Here is an 11,807-nt window from a genome sequence, read left to right as displayed (position 1 = left end):
TTGGTTGGGTTGGTTTGAACCCCTCAGCCCCCGTTCCCCCCCCCCACCCCCCACCCCCCCACCCCCACCCGCCCCGTATTCCCCTGACTTGGCTTTTTCAGATTATTATCTTTTCACTTCCCTGAAGGCACGCACGAGTGGAACGAAATCTTCAACCCACGAGAGCAGGAGCAGAAAGAGGTGCTGAAGTTGGGGAAGGAGATGGCAGGAGAGTTCTTCAAGAAGGGCATAAATAATCTTATGCCATGATTATCAACAATATCAGTATTTTTTTCAAAGACACTTTTGTTAAATAAGTATAGAAGTCTAGAACACTTACTTTCCGAACATGCCTCGTAGTAACCCTAGACACAACGTGCTAATACCGTGTACCACTGACTGTTACTACGATAACGATCTCTGTTCGACGAGGAACCGAATCTACAAGTATCTTCAGGTATGCCACATCCAGCTCAAGGCACTCTTTGCTGACTGGGCCCCGCAGCGGTACCTACCAGTTGATTGCCACGTTTCACCTACTCCACTGTGGAATTAAGGTCAGGTAACGTAGCGGACCAGTCGATGATGAAACGGGATGGCTGAATGATCATGAAATCAGCAATGTACACTTAGAGGCCTATGAACACTGCTGCTGTCACGTTATAACATGGAAGTGTTCCACACGGTTTTCTTTAAGAAGATATATAAAAAAGGGCAACACTGGGTCACCGAGAATGCTCAAATAAACATCCCGATTCATGAATGAGATTTTCACTCTGCAGCGGAGTGTACGCTGATATGGAACTTCCTGGCGGATTAAAACTGTGTGCCGGACAGAGACTCGAACTCGGGGCTTTGCCTTTCGCGGGCAAGTGGACCGAGACTCGAACTCGTGCTCTACCACTTGCCCGCGAAAGGCAAAGTCCCGAGTTCGAGTCTCGGTCCGGCACACAGTTTTAATCTGCCAGGAAGTTTCATCCTGATTCATGTTCACTGTAACCAGAAAGCTGGCCAAAGTCATGTTAGGGAAAACGCATCATAACATCATAGACCCAGCTCTTCGTCTGAATCAACCTCCACACTCTGCATCTTAAACATCTAATTGCGATAACCTTACGTCATTTTTATAAGAGGCAAAACCGTGACTCAGCGAATTAAACGACATGCTTCCACTCAACTACTAGGCAGTTTCCGTGTGGTGTGGCCCATTTGAAAACTGCAGCTATTTTTGTCGCTATGAGAAATGGTCTTTTTGCGAGGTATCTGACTGCGAACGTCCTTTGCATACGGCTTAGTTAGCGGTGTTCGCTAGGAAACTGATTGCAGTGGACCTGCGTTCACTGACAGAGAAAATTCTTGTTGGCTTTAAAATCAACTCTCATTGACAAAGCGTGACACTCGTTTCCTGTCCCTGTCGGTTAGCATATTTTTACCACTACTGTTCTCGCACAGTCTTACATGGCTGCTAGTGGTACACTATTAATTGTGCAATATTACTTGACTAAGCACACAGGAAAAGTCAAAACACCCTTAGGTGTAATTAAAAGCAAGGATGGTAACATTAAGAGCGCAACAGGAATTCCACTGTTAAATGCAGGAGAGAGCGGACAGGTGGAAAGAGTACACTCAAGGCCTCTATGGGGTGAGGGGGATTTGCCTGTTGTGATAGAAGAAACAGAACCAGAATTTAAGAGAGCTTTGGAATATTTAAGATCAACTAAGGCAGAAGGGATAGATAACATTACATCAGAATTTCTGAAATCACTGGGAGAAATGGCAATAAAACGTCTATTCACGTTGATGTGTAGAATGTATGAGTCTGACTTTCGGAAAAATATCATACTCACAATTCCGAAGACTGCAAGAGCTGACAAGCGCTAAATTATCACACAAACAGGTTAACAGCTCATCCAGCCAAGTCGCTTATAAGAATAATATTCAGAGGAATCGAAAAAAATTGAGGACGTGTTAGATGACGATCAGCTTGGCTTTAGAAAAGGTAAAGGCGCCAGAGAGAATATTGTGACGGTGCGGTTTATAATAGAACAAATAAAAATCAAGACACGTTGAAAGTGAACTCTGTGGGGAATATATAAATGATTGACAATGATGTAAAATTTACTAACAACATATATTTTACTAAACCAGACATAAATTATGCTAAACAAGTTATTGATTGAATATGGGAAACAACTAACAGGTAGTTTAAGAGTACAATGGACAATGATCCCGGATAGCAGAAGTGATTCAAGTACTCTGTCCCTAAAAATGTGGATAACGCAATCTGAATTGATCTGAAGCTGAGCAGACTTTGATTGATTAAATCGACTGCAGTTTCACTACATAGGTGCAGCTGAGAGCAAGTGGTGATTGAGATTTGTACTCCCTGAGAATGCTGGAGGGGCAGTATGTTACCCTGTTTGCTTCATGCAGTGATGTAACTTGCAGCTGGCGAAATGTGTGCGGTGAAAGTGAGACGTGAGGTGGCACCTGTCAATCGATTGCGGCCATGAAAGAAATGCAAAAATCTCACAGTCTAGCGATCAGGCATACGGATAGAAATTTACTCTCTATCAGAGCCCTGAAATCACAGTAGATTTCAGTGTGTGACACACCCATTTGCTGGTCATACAAAGGACCAATTTGGCTCACTTATACAAAAGAGCCTACAAGGATACCAAACATCAAGACTGGTAAACCAAAAACGAGTAGGTGTGTCTTCAGCAAACAAGTAGTTCAAGATGTCTGAAGTCACACTGTCAGCACAGTAAGAACTTCAGCACAGGCTCCCCAGTCTAAAATACTCGCAAATGAAGTCAGTCTCTGGACAGGTCCCAAGCACCAGCCACACGTGCCAGAGCATCGACCAGAAGTCTTATCAGACCAAAGTCCAGCACTCAGGTGCTTTTCACTGCTCCAGAAAAAAAATCCCTTTTTCCCACAAAGTGCACAAACGACAGGGTTCTAGAGGCGCTAAATCTGCCCTTCCACATGACAGTACAAACTCTTGTCGAACTAGGGCAAGAGTTAAGAAACCTGCATCTCCCGAAAGAAAAAGAAACTGCCAATTACTGGCTTTTTTTAAGTTTTTGCGGAGAGGGAAGATGATTTTCTCTCAAGTTGTGTCACTTCCCAAGGCAACAAGCGAACAGATACAATCTTAAAGATCTTTATCTAAATCGCCTGTGCTTTGGAGCTTGTTAGTCCTAGCTATGGGGAGTAATACAGATTCTATCTCTAAATGTATCTCAGACACCACAGTTTCTTATACGACTGAGGTGGCCGATGGAAGTGGTTCACAGGCCTATTTGCAGTATTGGTGAATACGAAAACTTGTGAACTTTTATTACGCGTGGCTCTGCACACAATGTTTGGTTTATGACTCCACTGTGTGGATGTGTTCCTTCAGTCCGTCGCCCCCAGCTCAACCTTCCACTGGCGCCGCAGCAGGTAGTTCGGCATTGTTCTGCTGAAGACCTGTCTCGACAAGGGGCTGGCCTGTCTGCCCTGTAGGGCTGTGCGCCTGTCCAGCAAGATTTACTGAGGGCCATGCCGCCAATTGCTTTCAACTCCCAACACGCCGTTTCTACAAGCTAAGAACCATAAAAATACTTTGTGCTTTTAGCGCCCTACCAGGCTCCACCAACCTCTGCTCAGGCCATTAACTTTCTAGAGTCTCGCTCAACATGCATCAGGTTGTAATAAAATATGTAATAATTTTCTGTAATGGAAAGTAGGTGAGAGAGTAACTTGTCCCCTCTCAACGTTCACAGGATTTGTGGACCTGGAAAAAGTATTCGATAATTTAAAATGGTGCAAGATATTCGAAATTCTGAGAATAATAGGGGTAAGCTATAGTGAGAGACGGGTAGTATACAATGTGTACAAGAGCCAAGAGGGAATAATAAGAGTGGATGACCAATGACAGAGCGCTCGGATTAAAAAGACAGGGATGTAGTCTCTTGCCTCTACTGTTCGATCTGTACATCGAAGCAGGACAACAATTCACTGATAACATTGATATCCTGAGAGAAAGTCAAGAAGAATTATAGGATTTGCTGAATGGAATGAACAGTCTAATGAATACAGAATATGGATTAAAAGTAAATCGAGGAAAAGCGAAAGTAATGAGAAGTATCGGGAATGAAAACATTGAGAAACTTAACATCAGGACTGATGGTCATGAAGTAGATGAAGTTAAGGGATTCTCTACCTAGGCTGAAAAATAACCAACGATGGATGGAGTAAGGAGGGCATCAAAAGCAGACTTGCGCTGTAAAAAGGGCATTCCTAGCCAAGAGAAGTCTACTAGTATCAAACATAGACTTTAATTTGAGGTAGAAATTTCTCAGAATATACTTTTGGAGCTCAGCATTTTATGATAGTGAAACAAGGACTGTGGGAAAACCGGAACAGAAGAGAATCGACTCATTTGAGATGCCGTGCAACAGGCGAATGTTGAAAATTAGGTAGACTGATAAAGTAAGGAATGAAGAGGCTCTGTGCAGGGGAGAGTAATATGTGGTAAACATTGACAAGGAGAGGGCACTGGATGATAGAACATCTGCTAAGATATCAGGGAATGACTTCCATGGTACTAGAGGGTCCTGTAGAGAGAAAAAAACTGTGGAGGAGGACGGAGTTTGGAATACATCCAGCAAATAATTGAAGACGTAGGTTGAGTGTGCTACTCTGAAATGAAGAAGTCGGCGCAGAAGAGATATTCGTGGCAGGGCGCATTAGACCATTGAGAAGACTGATGACTCAAGAACATAAAAAAAAATACTTGTAGACACTTTGAATCGTCTGCGCTGATACACCAACAAATCGGGCAACTTCGTTCACGGGATCCTCATTGGCACGCCCAAACAAGATAGCTTCTCTCTGCCATTGCTTCGGCTCTCCACGTAGACTCATCCTACTGACCCGATTCCATAAAAACCATTCACACCACTCCACTGACTCACTTCCGCGATGGAATGTAACGTGACAACACGGTACCCGTTCACTACATCGCTTCAGAGCAGCCAGTGTGCTCAAACACTGCACTCTTTCATTGGATGCTGCACCACTGTACACTACAATTGGATATGGTTAATCATAGCTGTCACATAAAAGAAGACGACGTCCACTTTCACGTTTACTAGAATCTCAAGACCTTTTCCAAAATCACGACTTATTTTTAGGTTTCCGTGCCTCTATCTGTGAAAACGGAAGCCTTATAGGAGCGCTTTGCTGTCCGTCCGTGCGTCCGTCCGTCTGCTGTCTGACCGACTATTAATAACTCTTTTTCTCAGCAGTGAGTGAACGTATCAAGTTGGAATTTGTGTCATATATTAAGGCCTACAATGCCTTAGCGGTGGAATAAATTAAAGCTTCTGCGTCAATGCACTCAAAAGATAAGGCCATTTACGTCACACATTTTAATACTCGCAAATCCATTAAAAATCCTATATGGTACTTCTCTTTGGCTTAGTATCATGAAATTTGGTGAAAAGGAAGATTTTACAGTATAAATGAAGAAAAAAACCGAAAACTATAAATTTGTAACTGTATCACACAATAAATATTTCTTTTGTTGTTTGTTATCCGACGTCAATGGTCAATGGCAAAAGTGAAATATCAAGTAAAGAATGACTTTATTGCTCATATGACGCGTTTCGGAATTTATCCATCATTAGATATCCAGGAGCGTTTACTGCAAGTAGATGTGGCTTTTTAAGTTTTGCGTGGTACAAACATTCGAAGACTAATAGGTGAATGATTTTGTACATAGTTTGAAACACCACATCTACGTGCAGTAAAAAAATGGCTCTGAGCACTATGGGACTTAACATCTATGGTCATCAGTCCCCTAGAACTTAGAACTACTTAAACCTAACTAACCTAAGGACATCACACACATCCATGCCCGAGGCAGGATTCGAACCTGCGATACGTGCAGTAAATATTCCTGGATATCTCATGATGGATAAACTCCGAAACACGCCATGTGAACAATAAAGTAATTCCTTACTTGATATTTGACTTTTACTCCTGCGATCCAGTCAGCCTGAACGGAGAACTGCTGATTATCGTATTAATGGTGGCCTGCCTCCTGCATTTATATTATTGAAATAAAAATATTCTCGAAAATCTTGGAATCCCTGGGACCAATATCTTGCCAGCATCAGTGTCGCCAACAGGCCAGATTGGTTGAGATTCTCGATTCCCAATGGATGAGCTGTCTACATACATACGGAACCCTCGAAGCGCGAGTCCTACTTGCACTTGGTCAGCTTTTTTCCTGATATCTCTATCTCCTTGAAATAACCTGTAGGGTTTGCAGGTCTGAAATTGGCCAATCACGCAGGTAATAAAAAGAATACAGTCTAACCGGACCATGTTTTCATTCTCAAAACACACTGAGGCTGTGGACCTCCAACAAAAATAAAACTTTAAACTAACACTGATCGACTGTTACTGTTTAGGGAAAATTTTGCTTTCATGAGTGCGAGTTTACTTATACTCTAGCGTTATTACGTACGATTTTATGTTCCTATATATACAACGTAGCATACAGACTATTTTCTGTGACATATGTCAAAGAAGAAAGCTGTACATTCAGCTATTTAAATGGACTGTGCTCTGGAGAGACCATTTGATCTTTCAAATTTGTTTCGTTTGGGTATTTGACACTGAAATTTTAGATTAACACGCTCCTGTTAATGAATTAGTGAGCTATGTTTCAGTGCCTGTGTAGCATATATATCCAATGTAAATGTGATTCCTATTGCATTACACGTCACTTTTAATACGGGAAGGGATCACCAATTTATTCTATACGTTTTTCGACAGTTTTACAACGGAAAGCGTTGATGTCCTCCGTTATAAGCATGAAAAGTTTCCTAACCTTGTTATCAGTAACAAACGAACTGCGTCATCGAGTTCTTTCTGTTGGAATCTATTTTATATTATATAGACAACTACATTAGATGTGAGCTATAATCAGTTACAGTAACAGTCTATCAGTGTCAGTTTTAACGCTTAGGCGGTTTGAACATTTTAACGTACGACAAACGAAGATCCATATTTATGAGACTGTCAGTGAGTTTCGTGAATTCTCTCACCGATATGGTATCTTTACTTTGATCGAACTGCTTTACCACACCGTCAGACAACCGGTATAGAAATTCGTTGTTTTCGCATTGCTCCTTTCATAAAAATTGAGCAGTGATTACAAAACCAACGGCTTATAATAGTCGTAGTTAACGATTCCTTTCATATACTAGTATGCAATACTGTGTCAAAATAATGCTCAGAACGTCACTAAGAAACGCCTGTCTCTCATTAAAAGCGTCGGGAATTCTTACATCAAGCGGTTATCCGTGGTTTCTAATTATTTTAAAAAACAATAATGTAAGTAAAAAAGTGGTATAATTTAGCACTATAATGTAAAAGGCGATTACTGCATACCATACAGTTTCAATGGTATTACTCTGGTGAACCCGAACGCCAGTTAAAACTGAGCTTTCACAAGTATACACTGAAGCGTCAAAGAAACTGGTATAGGCATGCTATTCAAATACAGATATATGTAAACAGGCAGAATACGGCGCTGCGGTCGGCAGCGCCTATATAAGGCAAGTGTCCGGTGCAATTGTTCGATCGGTTACTGCTGCTACAATGGCAGCTTAACAAGATTCAGGTGAGTTTGAACGTGGTTTACAGCCGGCGCACGAGCGATGGGACACAACATCTCTGAGGTAGCGAAGTGGGGATTTTCCCATACGATCATTTTACCAGTGTACCGCGAATATCAGGAGTCCGGTAAAACATTAGACCTCCGACATCGCCGCGGCCGGAAAAATATCCTGCAACAACGGGACCAACGACGACTGAAGAGAATCGTTCAACGTGACAGACGTGCAAACGTTCCGCAAATTGCTGCAGATTTCAATGCTGGGCCAGCAACAAGTGTCAGCCTGCGAAACATTCAACGAAACATCATCGATATGAGCTTTCGGAGCCGAAGGCCCACTCGTGTATCCTTGATGACTGCACGACACAAAGCTTTACGCCTCGCCTGGGCCCCTCACCAACTACACTGAACTGTTGATGTCTAGGAACATGTTGCCTAGTCGGACGAGTCTCGTTTCAAATTAATTCGAGCGGATCGTCGTCTAAGTGGAGGCTCTGTAATGGTATTGAGTGTGTGCAGTTCGAGCGATATGGGACCTCTGATATATGTAGATACGACTCGAGCAGGTGACACGTACGTAAGCATCCTGTCTTATTTCCTGCATCCATTCATGTCCATTGTGCATTCTGACGGTGTTGGGCAATCCTAGCAGCGCAGTGCGACACCCAACACGTCCAGAATTACTGCAGAGTGGGGCCAGGAACACTCTTCTGAGCTGAAACACTTCCGCTGCCCACCAAACTCCCCAGACATTGAATATTATTGAGCATATCTGGGATGCCTTGCTACGTGTTGTTCAGAAGATATCTCCACTCCTTCGTACTCTTACGCGGGGGCCCTACACGATATTAGGCACGTGTACCAATTTATTTGGTTCTTCAGTGTATATGTAGAACATTATGACGCAATGTGTTAAAGACCTTTACTAAAAATAACAGCTGTCGTGACGCAAATTTCTTATGTTTCATAGTCGACATTACAGCTAATGTAATTGAAAAGTGATAGTGTCAGGTGCTCATAACACTCTAGTAAAAGAAACTGATTATGTGGTTAAAAGATAATGAACGATGTAAAGGAAACCTGACTATAAAAGGGAAATATATGACTTCTCCCTGTATGTTGTCTTTTGTCTTCTGTGAAACACCAGATTTCTGAAGTTATATACAGTGCATGGTGCCTCTTTCAACGGCATCAAATAACAACAAAAATGCATTTCGTAATCGATAATCCAGACTTGTTTTATTTTCCCATAAGTATTCTTCTTATCCTCCTTATGAAAGGTTTTTTTACTATTTCTCTTTGATAAATTTAAGTTTAGCGCTATTCATTATCTGGTACACAAAATTCTAGTACATATAGTTACTATGGCAAGGAATATCGCTCTCTCTCCCTGTTCGACCTTCCTCCATTCCCTCTCTCTGCCTCATAATTGCTCTAAAGACTCTATACTATGTGATCAAAGGTATCTGGACACTTGGCTGAAAATGGCTTACAAGTTCGTGGCGCCCTCAATCGGTAATGCTGGAATTCAATACGGTGTTGGCCCACCCTCAGCCTCGATGACACCTTCCACTCTCGCAGGTTTACGTTCAGTCAGGTGCTGGAAGATTTCTTGGGGAATGGCAGCCCATTGTTCATGGAGTGCTGCACTGAGGAGAGGTAGCGATGTCAGTCGGTGAGGCCTGGCACGTAGTCGGCGTTCCAAAACATCGCAAAGTTGCTCTGTAGGATTCAGGTCAGGACTCTGTGTAGGCCAGTTCATTACAGAGATGTTATTCTCGTATAACCACTCCGCCACAGGCTGTGCATTATCAACAGGTTCTCGATCGTGTTGAAAGATGCAATTGCTCTTCAACAGTGGGAAGCAAGACGGTGCTTGAAACACCAACGTAGGCCTGAGCTGTGATACGCAAAACAACAAGGGGTGGAAGAAGCCCCCTCCATGAAAGACACGATCACACTATAACACCACCGCCTCCGAATTTTGCTGTTGACACTACGCACGCTGGCAGATGACGTTCACCGGCCATTCGCCATACCCACACCCTGCCATCGGGTAGCCACATTGTGTACCGTGATTCGTCACTCCACACAACGCTCCTCCACTTTCCAATAGTCCAATGTTTACGCTCCTTACACCAAGCGAGGCGTCGTTTGGCATTTACCAGCGTGATGTGTAGCTTATTAACAGCCGCTCGACCATAAGATCCAAGTTTTCTCACCTCCCGCCTAACTGTCATAGTACTTGCAGTGGATCCTGATCCAGTTTGGAGTTTCTGTGTGATGGTCTGGATAGATGTCTGCCTATTACACATTAAGACCCTCTTGACCTGTTGGCTGTCTGTCAGTCAACAGACGAGGTCAGCCTGTACGCCTTTGTGCTTTAATTGTCCCTTCACGTCTCCACTTCACTATCACATCGGAAACAGTAGACCTTGGGATGTTTAGGAGTGTGGAAATCTCGCGTAAAGACGTATGACACAAGTGACACCCAATCACCTGACCACGTTGGAAGTCCGTGAGTTCCGCGGTGCGCCCCATGCTGCTCTTTCACGATGTCTCATGACTACTGAGGTTGCTAATGTGGAATACGTGCAAGCAGGTGGCAGCAGAATGCACCTAATAAGAAAAACGTATGTTTTTGGGGGTGTCCAGATACTGTTGATCACATGGTGTATATATTCTCATGTCACCAGATTGGTTGTTTATGTATCGACAATTCTCTTTAATAAAAATTAAAATTTATGTTATTTTTGATGATTAATAATATTTCAAATCAACCATTCTCTTTCCACTTTCTGTTCATCTATTCATAAGGTCCTACAAGATTGCAGACTGTAGTCCAGTCTGCAGGTACTCAAAAAGGGAAGCTACGTTACAAATGTCATGAATTTTCTGAACTGTTAGTATGTTGTCTGTAGCAGCTCTGTAGTGAAGAATCTAAGTCTTCGACGTCGATAACCTAACGGCCAAGAAAGATACGGCCGTCGATCGGAACCGTTGGGTCTTCCGAGGCCTGTTCGGACGGAGCGAGTGAGAAAGAGAGAGAGAGAGAGAGAGAGAGAGAGAGAGAGAGTAAACGATACCAACGAAAGGTACTTCATTTGGAGTTGTGGTTAAGCATGCCAAAGAAACTGGTACACCTCCCTAATACCGAGCAGGACCCCCGCGAGCACGCGAGCACGCAGAAGTGCCGTAGCACGACGTGGCATGAACTCGACTAATATATGAAGTAGCGTTGGAGGGAACTGACACCATGAATTCTGCAGGATTGTTCATAAATTCGTAAGAGTGCGAGAGGGTGGATATCTCTTCTGAACAGCACGTTGCAAGGCATCCCAGATATGCTGAATAATATTCACGTCTAGGGAGTTTGGTAGCCAGCGGAAGTGTTTAAACTCAGGACAGAGTTTCTGGAGCCACTCTGTAGCAATTCTGGACTTGTGGGAGGTCGCATTGTCCTCCTGGATTTGCCCAAGTCCGACGGGATGCACAATGGGCACGAATGGATGCACGTTATCAGACAGGATGCTTACGTACGTGTAAACTGTCAGAGTCTTATCTACACGTATCAGAGGTCGCCTATTACTCCAGCTGCACAATCCCCACACCATTACAGACCTCCACCAGCTTGAATAGTCCCCTGCTGACATGCAGGGTCCATGGATTCATGAAGTTGTCTCCATACCCGTACACGCCCATACGCTCGATACAATCTGAAACGAGGCAACATATTTGCATTCATCATCAGTCCAATGACGGTGTTGACGAGCCCAGGCGAGGCGTAAAGCTTTGTGTTGTGCAGTCATCAAGGGTACACGAGTGGACTTTCGGCTCCGACAGCTCATATAGATGATGTTTCGTTGAATGCTTCACACGCTGACACTTGTTGATGGCCCAACACTGAAATCTGCGACAATTTGCGGAAAGGTTGCGCTTCTGTCACGCTGATCGATTCTCTTCAGTCGTCGTTCGTCCCTTTGTTGCAGAATATTTTTGCGGCCGCATCGATGTCGGGGATTTGATGTTTTACCGGACTCCTGATATTCACGGTACACTGGTAAAATGGTCGTACGGGAAAATCTCCACTTCGCCATCTCGGAGATGCTGTGTCCTATCGCTTGTGTGACGGCTGTAAACCATGTTC

Source organism: Schistocerca serialis, chromosome 2, assembly GCF_023864345.2.
Source record: "Schistocerca serialis cubense isolate TAMUIC-IGC-003099 chromosome 2, iqSchSeri2.2, whole genome shotgun sequence".
NCBI classification, from domain to species: Eukaryota; Metazoa; Arthropoda; class Insecta; order Orthoptera; family Acrididae; genus Schistocerca; species Schistocerca serialis.
The sequence above is the reverse complement of the archived record's forward strand: the minus strand, read 5'-3'. Positions refer to the sequence as shown.